Genomic DNA, 14,688 nt, shown 5'->3' on the forward strand with positions numbered 1-14,688 from the left:
TCAATCTGAACAAAGAAAACCGCAAAAGATCCTTTAGAAACCCCACCTCAATAGGGGAAAGAGAAAGAAAGGAAAGTAATTTCCCATTTTTCATTCAACTTTGTTTGCACTGCAACCTGCATAATAAAAGATGTCCATGTTCATTATTATTTCTTGAACAATTTTCCCCATCACCATGGCTGGGCTTCTTGATATTGATCACATTAAGCAAATATTATATATCTATATATATATATATATTTCTAATATTAAAATATTAAAAACATAAGAAAAATTTCTCTTTTCAAATATAAAATAGAATTTATAATTGGTAAAGATGTGATTTATGTTTAGGTTTAAAGAGATTTTGAATAAGATATTTTTATTTTTTTCCTACTATTGAGGACATTCTATATTTTATAGAAGTCATTGTCATTATTGAAATCATACCAAATATTACCAAAAGTGATAGTTACTAATAAAATTCTTAGTAATGTAGCTATTGAACCTTCACTTTAAACCAAATCTAACACTAAACTACTTGAATCATACATTGAATCCTAACCTTAACATAAAAAGACAAAAAACAAAAAACATTAACGTACAAAAGATAAACTATTGATAAACATTTAACCATTCAATATCTAGAAAAATCAATCATAGGATGACTTATGAAACATATTGAAAAGGTAGCCCATATTTAACACACTTGATAAAAAAATTAATTGCTTGGTGGGACATATGCTGCTATTTTTGTAGAAAGCATGCCAACAATCTAGATATGTACATATGCATGGATATATATGTGGAGCTACATTTGATGCCCTCATTTAATATATTTGCACAAATTAAAAATATATAATCGATTTCAAGTTGGAAGAGTAAGAGTGAAGAATCTATAGAAAACATAATTGAGTAGACATATTTTTAAAGGCATTAAAGAGATAAATAAATTTTCTAGAAGAAAGGAAATGAGGAAGACAGTTGAAGTATGAAACACTTTTTCATAGTAAAGGAAAGGAAGACAACATTACAAGTATGAAACACTTAAAATGACATTGAAAGAATATAGAACATATGTTTAGGTGTTTTACATAATGAATTTTTCATATTTTTTTAATATTAATTTTGTATAAAAAGGAGGAAGAACATGTATTTTATTTTTTCAAATTTTATGTTAAAGATATTAAATATATATAAAATATTTATGAAATTTAAAATTTGTATATTGAATTTATTCCAAATTTTGTTGAAGATTCTAAATATATATTTTAGCAAATATTTTTTTGTGTTTTTGATGTTTTTATTCTATTTAAAGAATATAAGAAATATATAGTTATATAAAAGAGGTAGATGGTATTAAATTTTGTTAAATATTCTAAATATAGATTTTAGAAAAATGATGAGTATAGAATGATATTGAAAGAATATGGATCATATTTTAAGGTTTAGTAAATTATGATTTTTCATATTCTTTTAGAATATTTGCTTAAAAGGATGAATAAGATATATTTTATTTTTAAAATTTCATGTTAAATATTTTAAATCTATATAATTATCACGTGTCAATCTATTAAGAATAAAATTATAAAAAATTAAATTTGAATATCTAATAATTTCCTAATTTTGTGTCAGTCTATTTATAAGAATGTATGAATTAAAAATAGAAAAATATTTTGGAGCTATGAATCCATCAAAAATAAACTTTGATATGGAAGAGGAAAGAAGACAATATTGAAGAGCATATCAAAGGGAATATTGAAGATGACAACAAAACAAAAGAAAAATGCTCAAAGGGAAGAGGAGAGAAGAAGTAACAATGAAGCTCAAAGACAAAGATATACTAGATGATGGTCATAATTGATAGTACAAGAATTGGAATTTTAAATTAGAGAACAAGGAAATATGAATATAAATAGTTGTAAAAGAATGTTTGAAGAAGCCTCTCATTGTAAAATAGAAGGAAGACATCAAGTTGATTTTGAATCAAGTGGGAGGTTTAATCAACCAATAAAAACAAATATGGAATTGAATCTTCAAAATGAAAACTCAAGGACAATAGAATGTGTTCCTTAAGGACCTTATTGTGCAAGTCAAATTGATGCCAATTTAACTGCACAAGGAAATGTAGAAAATATAAAAAACATAAATAGTATTCTTCATAATGATTTAAAAATATTCTAGATGTAGTTTCAACATCAATTAGATAGCTTTAGAATGCAAATCATGTTCTACATTTGCCAAGAATGTTATTTAGGAATAAAAGTATCATTCACCTCAAAAGGTCCAGTATGTAACAAATGTCAACAAGAAAGAGGAAATCATGGATTTTCAACTTCAAATAATATGGACCTTGGACCGCAACTAGAAGAGCTTGCAAATTTGACTCAAGTAGAAGAAATGTTGATTGCATTTGTCAACCAAATACTACAGTTACACATGTAACATGCAGTCAATATAAATATAAAGGGCACATGATAAGTTTCCCATGAAATGTGGAGTACGTTTCAAAAAAAATTCCACATTTAATAGAGAAATTACCAATCATTATTGTTCGAACAAGGGATCAACACAGCACACACTATAACTTTACACTTAATAGGGATCATGTATACAAGGAAATCAAATACAAAATAGATCTTGAAACATATTACTCTGATGTTAGAATTGATGAAAATGCTCTCAATCATCTATCAACGAATTTTGATGAGGATTTTTTTAACAGATTGAATACTGTGCATATGGAATTTGATTCAGAAACAAATGATATCGTATTTGTGGGTCCAATCATGGAGATAGATGAAGGTAATATAATAGAGAGCACAACATCAATGGCTTCAAGACAACCTCATGCCCAAAAATATAATGCAATTAATCTATGCATGGATAAATAACCTTGAAGCAAATCCAGTGACACTGATTGACTGGCTGAGTTTTAGTGCATCTCCAATCAATGAATACATAATGTTAGGATTAGTTGATATGAGATTTCCCACATTATTTCTTGATGACAGATGTGATTAGTTAGAATCAATATTGAGGCACTTCCATCTCCATAAATTTGTGAAATATCTATTATGTTATAGAGATCGTCGTTTTGGCTAGTATCCAAGATTTAGATATTTTATGATGAAGATGATAATGAGACATTGTGCCCAATATTCATCTTTAATTTTTATAAAAAGAAGCTTCAAATACATGCTAGTAACCATCAATGAGTTGCATCAAAATAGGGAAAGCATGTCTCACTAAAATCTCGCTTATAGATTAATACAATTTGGAACATCATTAAGGGGCACAAGCTCATATTGGGCTAAATGTCATGCAAAATTGACATATATGTTTCATTAGATTGGTTAACCTACAATACTTTTCACTTTTAGTGCAGCGGATATGTATTGGCTTGATTTACATGAACTAATTCTTGGAACAATACTAACTACTCCACAAGAAGCTCATAATTGGTAAAACAAAAATGTTATTAACTACCCTCATATATTAGCACATTACATGCATTTAAAACATTTAATATTTAGAAAATAAATTCTAGAAAAAGGATTGAATGTCAAAGACTACTAGTCTAGATATGAGTGGGAAAACAAGGGTCCTCACACATGCATGGATTCATATGGATCAATGGAGGGCCCAATATGAAAACATCAACTAGTCAAATGAGGATGAATGAAAACATGTTGAAAGCTATTTTAATTCTATTGTTCATGCATGGAATCTCAAAGAAGATCCACATCAACAAAATATACATGCATGATTATAAATATGTATATATATATCGAATGTTATATATTCAAAAGTGGTTAAAGAAAAATATAAAGTTGATCTACTCATTTTTCCTATTGTCAAATTGTACAAATTCATAAATTTTCAACAACATCCATGTCTTAAAAACATGAGACAACTTGCAGAGATGGATATTGACCAAGACTATGAATAAATCCTAAATTGTGTATAACAACACATTATCTATAAGGAGGGTGCATGTCTATGAAATAAAAAAGAAACTATGATTTTCAGGTGATAATTTAAACATGAAATTTTTTGACAATAAAACTATTTTTCGTACAAAAGTAACAAAAATAAATATATAACTTATACATATTAATTATAGGTATAATGCTCCCTACCCATTAAATTTGAGTGGATCCAAATTATATGAAGACATAGAAATAGGTGAAAGAAAATTTGAACCAACAAGAAATGATGATAGAGTGAATATACATAATCATCACATATTGCAATTATGAAAAGCAAATATAGATTGACAACTTTTTATTTCCAAACATGTAGTAATCATATATTTTTCAAAATATGTAGAAAAAGAAGAGAAAAGATAAAAAACATAGCATAAAATGTTGATGTGTCTCTCCAACATGGAAAATCCTAACGATTTAGCTGCATGAGCATATAGAAGGCTTCTAACTGAGACACTGATAGAAAGGGATATTGGAGCACAAGAAACATGCCACATGCTATTAGAACTTTCATTGGTAGAGATCAGTAGAATTTTTTTTAATCTAAATGTCTCACATGAAGTGCTCTAACCGGCCCGCATAACTAATGAAGCGAACAATGAAGAAAAAAGAAAATCTTTCATAGATGGATAAACAACAAGGCCATTTTGTGTGGAAGTTGTCTCCTTAATTTCTGTAGCTAGATCATTGATATATAATTATAGAAGAAGAAGAAGAAGAGAGAAAAAATTGGAGGCAAGGGAAAGAACAACAATTGTAAGAGTTTTTACTAGGTTTGTATTTGTTCCTGAACGTGGGTCGAAGAAATGGATTGAAATAGTAATTTCTCTATAAACCATTCCATGAAATAGACATAAAATGGTAATGATGATGAAACTATAATAGAAAAGTGGGAGTCATTTAATTACAATCCTTGGCATGTGGATGAACTACAACTATATAAAATGTTGTGTGAGATTTTGCCAAGATCAAGAGCTCAATGAAAATTATAATAAATAGACAAAATAGATGATAGGAATAAATTTATTCTATCAAGATAAAAATACTGATCAACTGGATCATCAATCGTTAATACAATGAATATGAGCCTTCTTATATAGGCAAGGCTATATGGATATGTTAGCACACAAACATGAAATGTGGCTCAATGAGAAACAAGGGTAGGTAGGAAATGGGTGTCGTAGGTAGGAGAAACAATAAAATATTCTACATGAGATGGACCATCCACCGAAGGTGGAATTATCATCCCACAATTAGTGGATATGATAAAGTAATAACAAGATCACAACATACAAGGTGGAAATCTCCTACAACACACTATACCATGTGGCACAAACACCCAAGTGTCTCATACCCAAACTACTATGAAATGCATTATCCTAAGTAAACTTAAATAAGGTGTAATATTATCCAACATGAATAATTAATTACACCAACACCCCCCCTTAAGTGAAACTTAGGGGAGTGCACTTAATCCTACAATGTAACTAAGAAATGCAAGATGGGTCTTGGCTACAAGGCCATGTTACGTACCCATGTACAAATGCAAATGCACACAAATCAATACAATTAAATCTCTCATAAAGTAGGGAAAGAGAGAAAAACCCAATGGGAAAAAACCCTCCCCCAAAAAGAGAGATGAAAACTATATACAATAACTCTCATAGAAGTATGAGAAGGATAAAACCCCATGTGAGGGAAAAGTCCCCCCCATATGAGTGAAGAAGAAGAGAAGCTACATATCCCCCCCACCCCCCGCATCAATGTAGAATCTGTACCAATGGTAGAAGCTCAAAGCTGAATGAAGAAACTGCTCCATGAAAGTCGAACAACTTTCCGCCCCTTAGGAAGAAACAAAACCAAAGGTGTATCCATGAAATCTCCCGTCATGAAGGGAAAATGTAGGAAAAAAACTTATGATGAATGAAGTCTTTGAAAACTACTCAAGTGTCCCCATGTCGATGATGAAAGATATCGCCTCCAAAGGTGGTGAAATACTCCACACTACTGAAAAAGGCACTCCAAGATCTAGTGGAGAAGAATGTAGAACAATATCTAAAGACTCACATGTCTCCTCTAAAGATAAAGAGACCTCCTCAAAAATTGTTGTACAAAAGTATCCACAATCATGTAAGCCTCAAAATAATAATAATGTAGAGAATTCACAAGAGGGTTAGAGTGTTCCCTCACAAAAATAAAATAAGGATCATCTTCATCAAAGAGAAGATGAATTCCATCAATGATGTCTCCCAAATCTGCAATGTAGGACTCCACAAACAAACCTGTAATGTCTGTCAAATAGGCATCCCAATCAACTGGAAGACAAGGAATATCTTGCTGCACTGAATCACAAGAAGGAAAAACTATTGCACTAAATGCATCATCATGTTCAATAGGAGATGTGATATCAAGTGGAGGAGATGAAATGCAAGGCTCAAGAACAAGGTTGCATGTGAGAATCCCCGAGTTTAAGTACCCAAAGTGCTCCTCACAATCTGAATCATCAACATAGATAGAATCAACCTCATCAATAGGACAAAAATATGAAAAGGAGTACAACCAAGATGCATGATCAACCACCCCAGTCGCAATGATAGCTCTATTCTCCAAGTCTCTAATGATAACTGAATCAAGTGTCAACACTACAGTTTTCCTAGTTGCCCCATGTGTGATTTGATAGATGGAAAGAAGATTGTTTCACAAATGGGGTACACACAACACATAATTGAAGGATTTATGCCCAATGGAAATAGATCATTTCCCAATCACATCCATATATGTATGATTTCCCATCAAAATATGTGGCATGGTGCAAGGCTCAAATGAAGAGAACATAGACTATGAAGATGCCATATGATGAGAAGTCCTTGAATCTAGAATCCATCTCCCTAAGTCATGACTTGTAGTACCACAAAGAGCTTGTCCCTTTCCTTTATCTATTCCAAAAGAGTGATCCTTTCCTTTATCTTTATCCTTGGAAGAAGAAACAAATTTAGATATTCTAGAAGGTAAATTGATTTTGTTCTTCTCAAGAAGATGCTTCAACTCATCAATATCCTTCTTGTAACAATGTTGTTCATCATATACTGACTTCTTCCAATATGCACAAAAATTATTGTTCCTATATGATTTCCTCTTAGGTGAGAATGTAGAATCACCTTGTTGTGGAGAGGATGATTGTGCTCCATCTTGTTGTGGTTTAGACTTAGGTTTCTTTTGGTTTTTGCCTTTTCCTTGATTGCTTTGATTCCCTTTATTAGCCACCAATGCTTGTGACTTTGAATATTTGAGAATCTCCATCTTAGTCAACTTAGATTGCTCAAGTATCAACTTCTCTATGAATTCATCAAATGAGGGAGAAGTGTAAGAGGAACCTTGATCTAACCTATGGGTGTGAAAGTTAGATACAAAGGCTTCATACTCTGATGGAAGCTTTTCCAACAAGTTATAAAGCAATTGAGCATCCTTTTTGTCAATTCCACAATCCTTTAGCTTTTATCTTAGCTCATTTGCTTTTGTGACATAATCTTGGATTGTATAAAAATCATTAGGATCCAAAGTTGTGAGTTCACTATCAAGCTTGTATCCCTTAATCTCATCAAATTGACCATACAATTTCTCATAAATATCCCAAGCCTCTTTAATTGCAGTACACTTATCAATGTAAAAAATGAGGTCATCTAATACATACTTTCTTAATGTTCCAAGTGTCATAACATTCTTAGTGAGCCATTCAATTTGAGAATTACGATCAGCCTTAGGATTGGATGGTTTTGTTATAGTTCCATTTACATAATGAATGAGTCATTTTTCCATTAGTTTACTCCAAGCCTTAATCTTCCGTGAAGCATAATTATGAGTTAAAAGTGAAAATTTAGGAGAACCCATAGCACCAAAATAAAAAAAACACAAGTTAGAGACAGGGACAATCACACAAGACATTCCCCCAAATTACTCAATCAAGAACCCCCCCCTCAAAGAAAAAATTGATGATTTGGAACTTTATACTTAGTGCATATACAATGGGCCACTTGCAAAATAAGGCAAGGTAGAATTTTGATTTGAACTTTACAACTTCCTCAAATAGATTATAAGACTCTAACAAATACTGCAAGTGATCTAAACTAAGATCCAAGAAAAATATAAGCACCAAATAGGCCAAAAAATAACCAAATATAGAAAGTACACTTTCTATTAAAAATCACTACAAACTAATTGCAGATTATGAAAGTAGATGAAAAATTATGTACTTCAAAAAAAAATGACACTTGAAAAGGAGGCCATATGACCCCAAACAAAGCGTTTAAAGTTGCAAAAATCTTGGATTAGATATGCACAGTCATGCAAATCTGCAAATTTTGAAAAATTCATCCATCAAAATCAGAAAATTCCTCCACCACTACGAAGAGCATGAAAAATTAGTCCAAATAAAAGAAAAATTGGATCAAAAAAGGAACCAAAATGATCAAGCTATGGCCATTTGAAATTGAACTACAATTTCAAAAATGCAAATGAGAGGGGGTCCAAAAATTTTCAAAATTTGCTGTTGCAGGATAATGTCAGCAAATCATGAGCTTAAAATTGACGATCGTCTATTCATTAAAATGACTATTGCACCCCCTGCCTAGGCTATATGGAAAAGACACGTGGTGATTTTTGATAAGTTTTGTACGATGATGTGTCTAATCATTGGAGTACAGATGCTAATGTGGTAGGCACAAGTGGTAGGAAGACGTGTTGTATAGATCTAATGTCATAGATATGATTGGGCTGACTGTGTTGCTGACTAGGCTGACTGTGGTGGATGACTTGGCACAACTGGCAAATAAGATTTTGCCAAATGTTAGACACGATGTACTTGTGTGGCAGCTAGGTGGCAGGATCTAGCAAATGAAATAAATATATGTGGAGGATGATGTTTAATCCTGTTGGGGGCAACACCAATGGAGGATTCCATGTGGAGCAGTCAAAGCCCGCATGCACTAGTGGTCGACCGGGTCAAGGTGGAAGAAGGTGGTGTGGACCGACGATGAGCCGAAAATAGGCCTATGAAGACTGCTAGCTAGTGTGGTGGCTGGGAGGACCATGGCAAGAGATAGGGGTCGACACGGAGGATCAATCAGCGGGGAGTGTGCAGTTGTCGTTGGCGGTAGAGGTCACCGAAGAGCGAGGGAGTCGACGGGAGATGCAGGCATGGTTGGGAAGTGGGAAATGGTTGGGTAGAGATTGCTGGGAAAGGAAGCCCGACATCGAAGGATTGAGTGACATGATGGTGAGTGGCAGGTATAGGAGGCGTAGTACGAAGCAACAGACCCCGTAAAAAAGGGGTACAGAGATCGTCAGGGGGGGAGGAACCCCATCGTAAAACATAACTTTTTTTTTCTTTCTTTTTTTTGAATAAAATAAAACTTTTGCAAATAGTCACCCTTTTTAAAAATTATTCTGCATATTAAAAATAAAAATTTTGAAGAATAATTTTTTTTTTTCACAAATCTGTATGATTATAGCCAAATAGGTGGAAAAAAAATTGTCACCAAAATAGGTTGAGTTTATGGAAATTCTCTCCCGGACTCAACCATGATGTCCAAATCGCTATAGGACACCCCCAAAAATATCGCCTCCCCCGATCCGAAAATAGAAGCCTCCACAATGTCTCCAAAAGACTAATCAATGAAGCCCTTTAGGCTCTCATACCATGTGATATTTTGCCAAGATCAAGAGCTCAATGAAAACTACAATAGAGAGACAAAATCGATGATATGAATAAATTGTATTTTCTCAAGATGAAAATACTGATCAACTAGATCATCAATCGTTATGTACAATTAATATGAGCTTGCTTATATAGGTAAGGCTACATGGATATGTGAGTGCACAAACATGACATGTGGCTTAATGAGAAACAAGGGTAGGTAAAAAATAGGTGTGGTAGGTAGGAGAAACAATAAAATATTCCACATGAGGTGGATCACCCACCAAAGGTGGAATTGCCATCCCACAATAAGTGGATATGGTAAAGTAATAACAAGATCACACCATAAAAGGTGGAAATCTCCTACAACACACTATCCCATGTGGCACAAACACCCAAGTGTCTCATACCCAAACTACTATGAAATGCATTATCCTAAGTAAACTTAAGTAAGGTGTAATAATATCCAACATGAATAATTAATTACACCAAGATGTTGAAATAGAAGTGATCCTAAAAATGAAGACAATGAGATTATCTGAGGAAAAATGACAAAGCATGAATGAGAAATTGTATCTAGGTTGCATCATAGTTAAAATACACAATTTTCAGAAATAGATATGCTAGGTAGAAGAGAAATTGATAGGCATACAAATTGGTATGTGAATTACCAAGGTGAAGAGTACACAATTGGAGAAATCAATTTCATAAGTAACATGAAAAACTATGGCTTCCTTATATATGATTATATACCACAATGTATCAACTACACAACCTTGGGCAATAAAAATTAAAAAAACAATTGACATATTTAGAACACACTATCAGAGAAATGAAATTAGAGTGTCGTTGTTTATGATAATTCAAGGAACAAAAGAAATAGGAAAGTCATATCTAATTGGTACCATAAGTCAATCTCTTGAAAATGCTACAATGTCATCCCCTTCTCCCCTTATATTACTTGCATCAACAAGAGTGGCAACGTTCAACATAGGAGCCTCTACAATACATTCAAAATTGAGAATTCTAATATGAGATTTTTCTTAGCTATAAGGAACAAGACTCTCTAGGTTTCAAGAGGAGATGACACATATCAAATATATTTTTATTGATGAAACGAGTTTCATGAGTCAAAACTTGTTGGAAAATATAGATTCTCAACATCAACACATCTTCCCACTAAGTGCTCACATAAGCTTTGGAGGTATAGATTTCAATTCTAAGAAATGAATGCAATAAATTTATACTCTATTGCATATGCTAAATTTCAATAAAAATACTATATATTTTTTAAAATGATTGTTGCTGATTATTTTTTAGGTATATCTATGATATTCGTAGGAGATTTAGGTTAGTTGCCTCCAATCAATCATAGACCGACATATGACAAGAACAAATAGACAAAGTTACTATGGGGAGATTTCAAAACTATAGTTACATTAGTCAAAATATTCAGACAAGATGGAGAAAACTTCGAGCAACAAAATTTTTGTCAACTTTTGATGAATCTAAGAGATGCAAATCCATAAATAGATGACTAGAAGTTGTGAATGATGAGAACCTCTGCTAACATGGATACTACAAACAATGTCGGGTTTGATAATTTCGTCCATTTATTTTCCACAAATAATAGTGTTCATAATCATAATAAGAAAATGTTACATTAATTGCAGCAACCCATTGCTTGTAGTGTTGCCACAAAAGAAGGAAGTTTTAATACTATAGAAGATTGTTCAAGTGATGAACAAGATCTAGAATTATTGATAAGTAAGAATTCAAGCGTCATGTTGACATCAAATCTTTGGAGACAAGTAGGTCTTGTAAACAGAGCTCTAGGGTATATTAGAAACATTGTCTACAAACTAGGAAGTGCTCCACTTGATCCACTAGCTTATGTGATGGTCAAGTTTGACAATTATTCTATATTGCCTTTCGAATATTATCATCTGAATACAATTATAATAGAAACAATACAAAAAGGAAGAATGTTTCAATTTTGAAGTTGGCATGGGCATTGACTATACATAAATCTTAGGGTTTAACTCTTTCGAATGAAGCAATTGATATTAGACAAAGGGAAAGAACATGATTGATATTTGTAGTAGTATCTCATGTAAAATCTCTAGAAGACATGAGAGTATTGTCATCATTCACATATGACCATTATGAGAAAATGAAAAATGGTAGATAGCCTGCTAATTTCAAGGCTAAAGAATACCGACTCAAACTTCTAGAAGAAAATTGATGTAATTCTATTGGACAAATATCAATGACAAAAATATATTAAATAAATTTAAACAAGCCAAGTTTTTTCATTTAACCTTGCATCATTTTTTATGCAACCTTGCATCATTTTTAATGTTCTTAGAGTAAAATGAATTCCTAAATATGTGTTGTTATTTTTCAATTTTAATTTACTCTGATAACATGCATTTTCCTACTTTTTACTATCATTTATATAATTTCTAATTATTTTACAAAGTAATTAAATTTTTCTAATTAAGAGTAATGTGAAATTGAATAATAATGTTTTATGTTCTTAGAGTAAAATAAATTCGTACATATATGTTGTTATGGTCCCTTTTGAGTTACTTTGATAATATACATTTTCCAAATGTTTACTATCATTTATGCAGATTTATAATTATTTTACAAAATAGTTAAAGTTTCCTATTTAAAAGTAATGTGAATGCTAATAATAATTTTTATGCATGTCCATAATATGTCTGACGATGTGGATACAAAATGGATATCAGATTGGTTGTCAACATATCACCTACACCTTCCATACAATATCCTCCTTTGTATAGAGGAATTAAGTGCCTGCTATTGGCTAAGAGATAGGATGCTTAAGAGAATTAAACAAAATGGATTGAGCACCAAAGGAATGAAATTTCACAATTATGCTCTACTTTTTAACTTCCATTATGAATCAAAGGTTAAGATGAACTTGGATGTAAGATTTCATAATCTACAGGTTGAGATTATCGATTTTCGTGGTTGGCGAGTAGCACTATACCATACCTTGCAGGATGCCTCTAAAAAATCATCATTAGATCAGTGGCAAAGATTGATAAATGTACTATATCTAATGAACTCAGTATGAAATTCGTGAGATTTCTAAAAGGTCCGTCATGAATTAGTTAAAATAATTGTGATTTTATATATTAAAGATAAAATACAAGAAAATTTTCATCCTAAATTAATCAGGTATATTTTTTGAAATACTATTAAATATCTTTATATGTATGTAAAATTGTACAATTATCATGAATTGTGTCTCCATTCCATTTTTCACATTGTCTATCAACTATATTAGCTGCATACACATATCATTTACATTGTAGTTTATTAACAAATATATAATATTAATAGTTTACATTATGTGTAATACCTTCACAAAAATATTAGTATATAGAACTGAATCTTCCCATAATACTAGTCTTGTTGATATGTTAATATATAAAGACAAAATGGGGATTATGGGTCAAGTACCTTATTTTATGTAATTTTATATCCCTCTTGTGCTCCTATTTATTATACATAAACTAATATTTAGTATTGCTTGAAAAAAATAGTTATGGAGGGATTATTATTTATTCTTATATTTTTTAATCTAAATGAAAATAATATCAATTTATATTTTTGCAAGTTTTAGGGACTATATTTTTATTTATTTAATTTTGGTAATGATCTTAATTAGATTGACCGATTATAAATTATAAGTTTAAAAGTGTTGATATTATCAAAATAATTGCTAAAGAATATATCTATAAATGTCTACTAAATATAAACTCTCATTTTATTAGTACATTTTTGTTCACTTACATGAGATATATATAATAAATATATTATCTCAATTTTATGTGGTAGAATATGAACTTATCAAAGCATTAGTTTCTTGAAGAACTTGTATGGGTATATATGGAAATTATGTCCAAACCCCATGTCAAAAATAATTCTCATATAAAATGTAATAACTTGTGTGAACATCTTACAATTTGAACTCACAAAATTACCCAAGCCTCATGTGAAAAATGATTCTTTATTTTTACATATATGTTTTTTTCCTAATATAATCTGTTATTTTTATTTAGATATAAATAACAATTAATATATGAAACCTATTTAATTATATATAATAAAATTCCCTTCAATGCTCATTGAACCAGACACCATGTAAAAAAGAAAAATATTAATATAATGATTTTTAGAAAATCTAAAATAATTTTAGTTTTTAGTTTTTTACTTGAGTTAATTGATTTTATAATATTTCTATAGCTCAGGCTTGTTGTTTTTAATTAATTTTCAATTAATTAACAATTAATTAATTATCAATTAATTAACAATTAATTAATTAATAATTAGATTATGTATTAGTATAAATTATTTAAATATATTTATTTAAAAATGTTAAGAGATATATCTTGGAGTTTAATATTTTTAAATTATATATATTTAATATATCTTTTATCTATAATACTTAATTTTAACTTTAACTATTTGTTGATGTAAAGGCACACACAATCAACAATCTCAATAAATTATTTATTTTATTTTATTTTTTATTAAGTGTACAGACATATTAATTTACCAAAATTTTATTAAAATAAGATTTTTAACAATTTAATATTATTTTAATTCTTGAAATACACCAAATTTTAAAAAAATATATTTTGTAATCATTTTAGTTAAAATTAAATTAAATTTTTACTTTTGATTGGATGAAATATACCATAATTTTTACTTTTGATTGGGTGAAATATACCATAATTTTTACATACCATACCCCCTTGTGAGACCACTTGACCAACTCAAGTTGTACTAAAATTATATCATTTTTACTTTTATTGTAAATCTCACTTATTTTTGAACTCGCTTATATTTTAATAATTTATGTTATTTAATAGGTTTTTATAAATTAACAAAAATTCATAAAATTATATTTTATTTTTAAACTCGCTATGTTTTAACATTTAAAAAGTAATTAATTAAAAAAATTGTTCAATATTTGTGATAATAATTAAA

This window comes from Cryptomeria japonica, chromosome 9 (genome assembly GCF_030272615.1).
Source record: "Cryptomeria japonica chromosome 9, Sugi_1.0, whole genome shotgun sequence".
Lineage (NCBI taxonomy): Eukaryota > Viridiplantae > Streptophyta > Pinopsida > Cupressales > Cupressaceae > Cryptomeria > Cryptomeria japonica.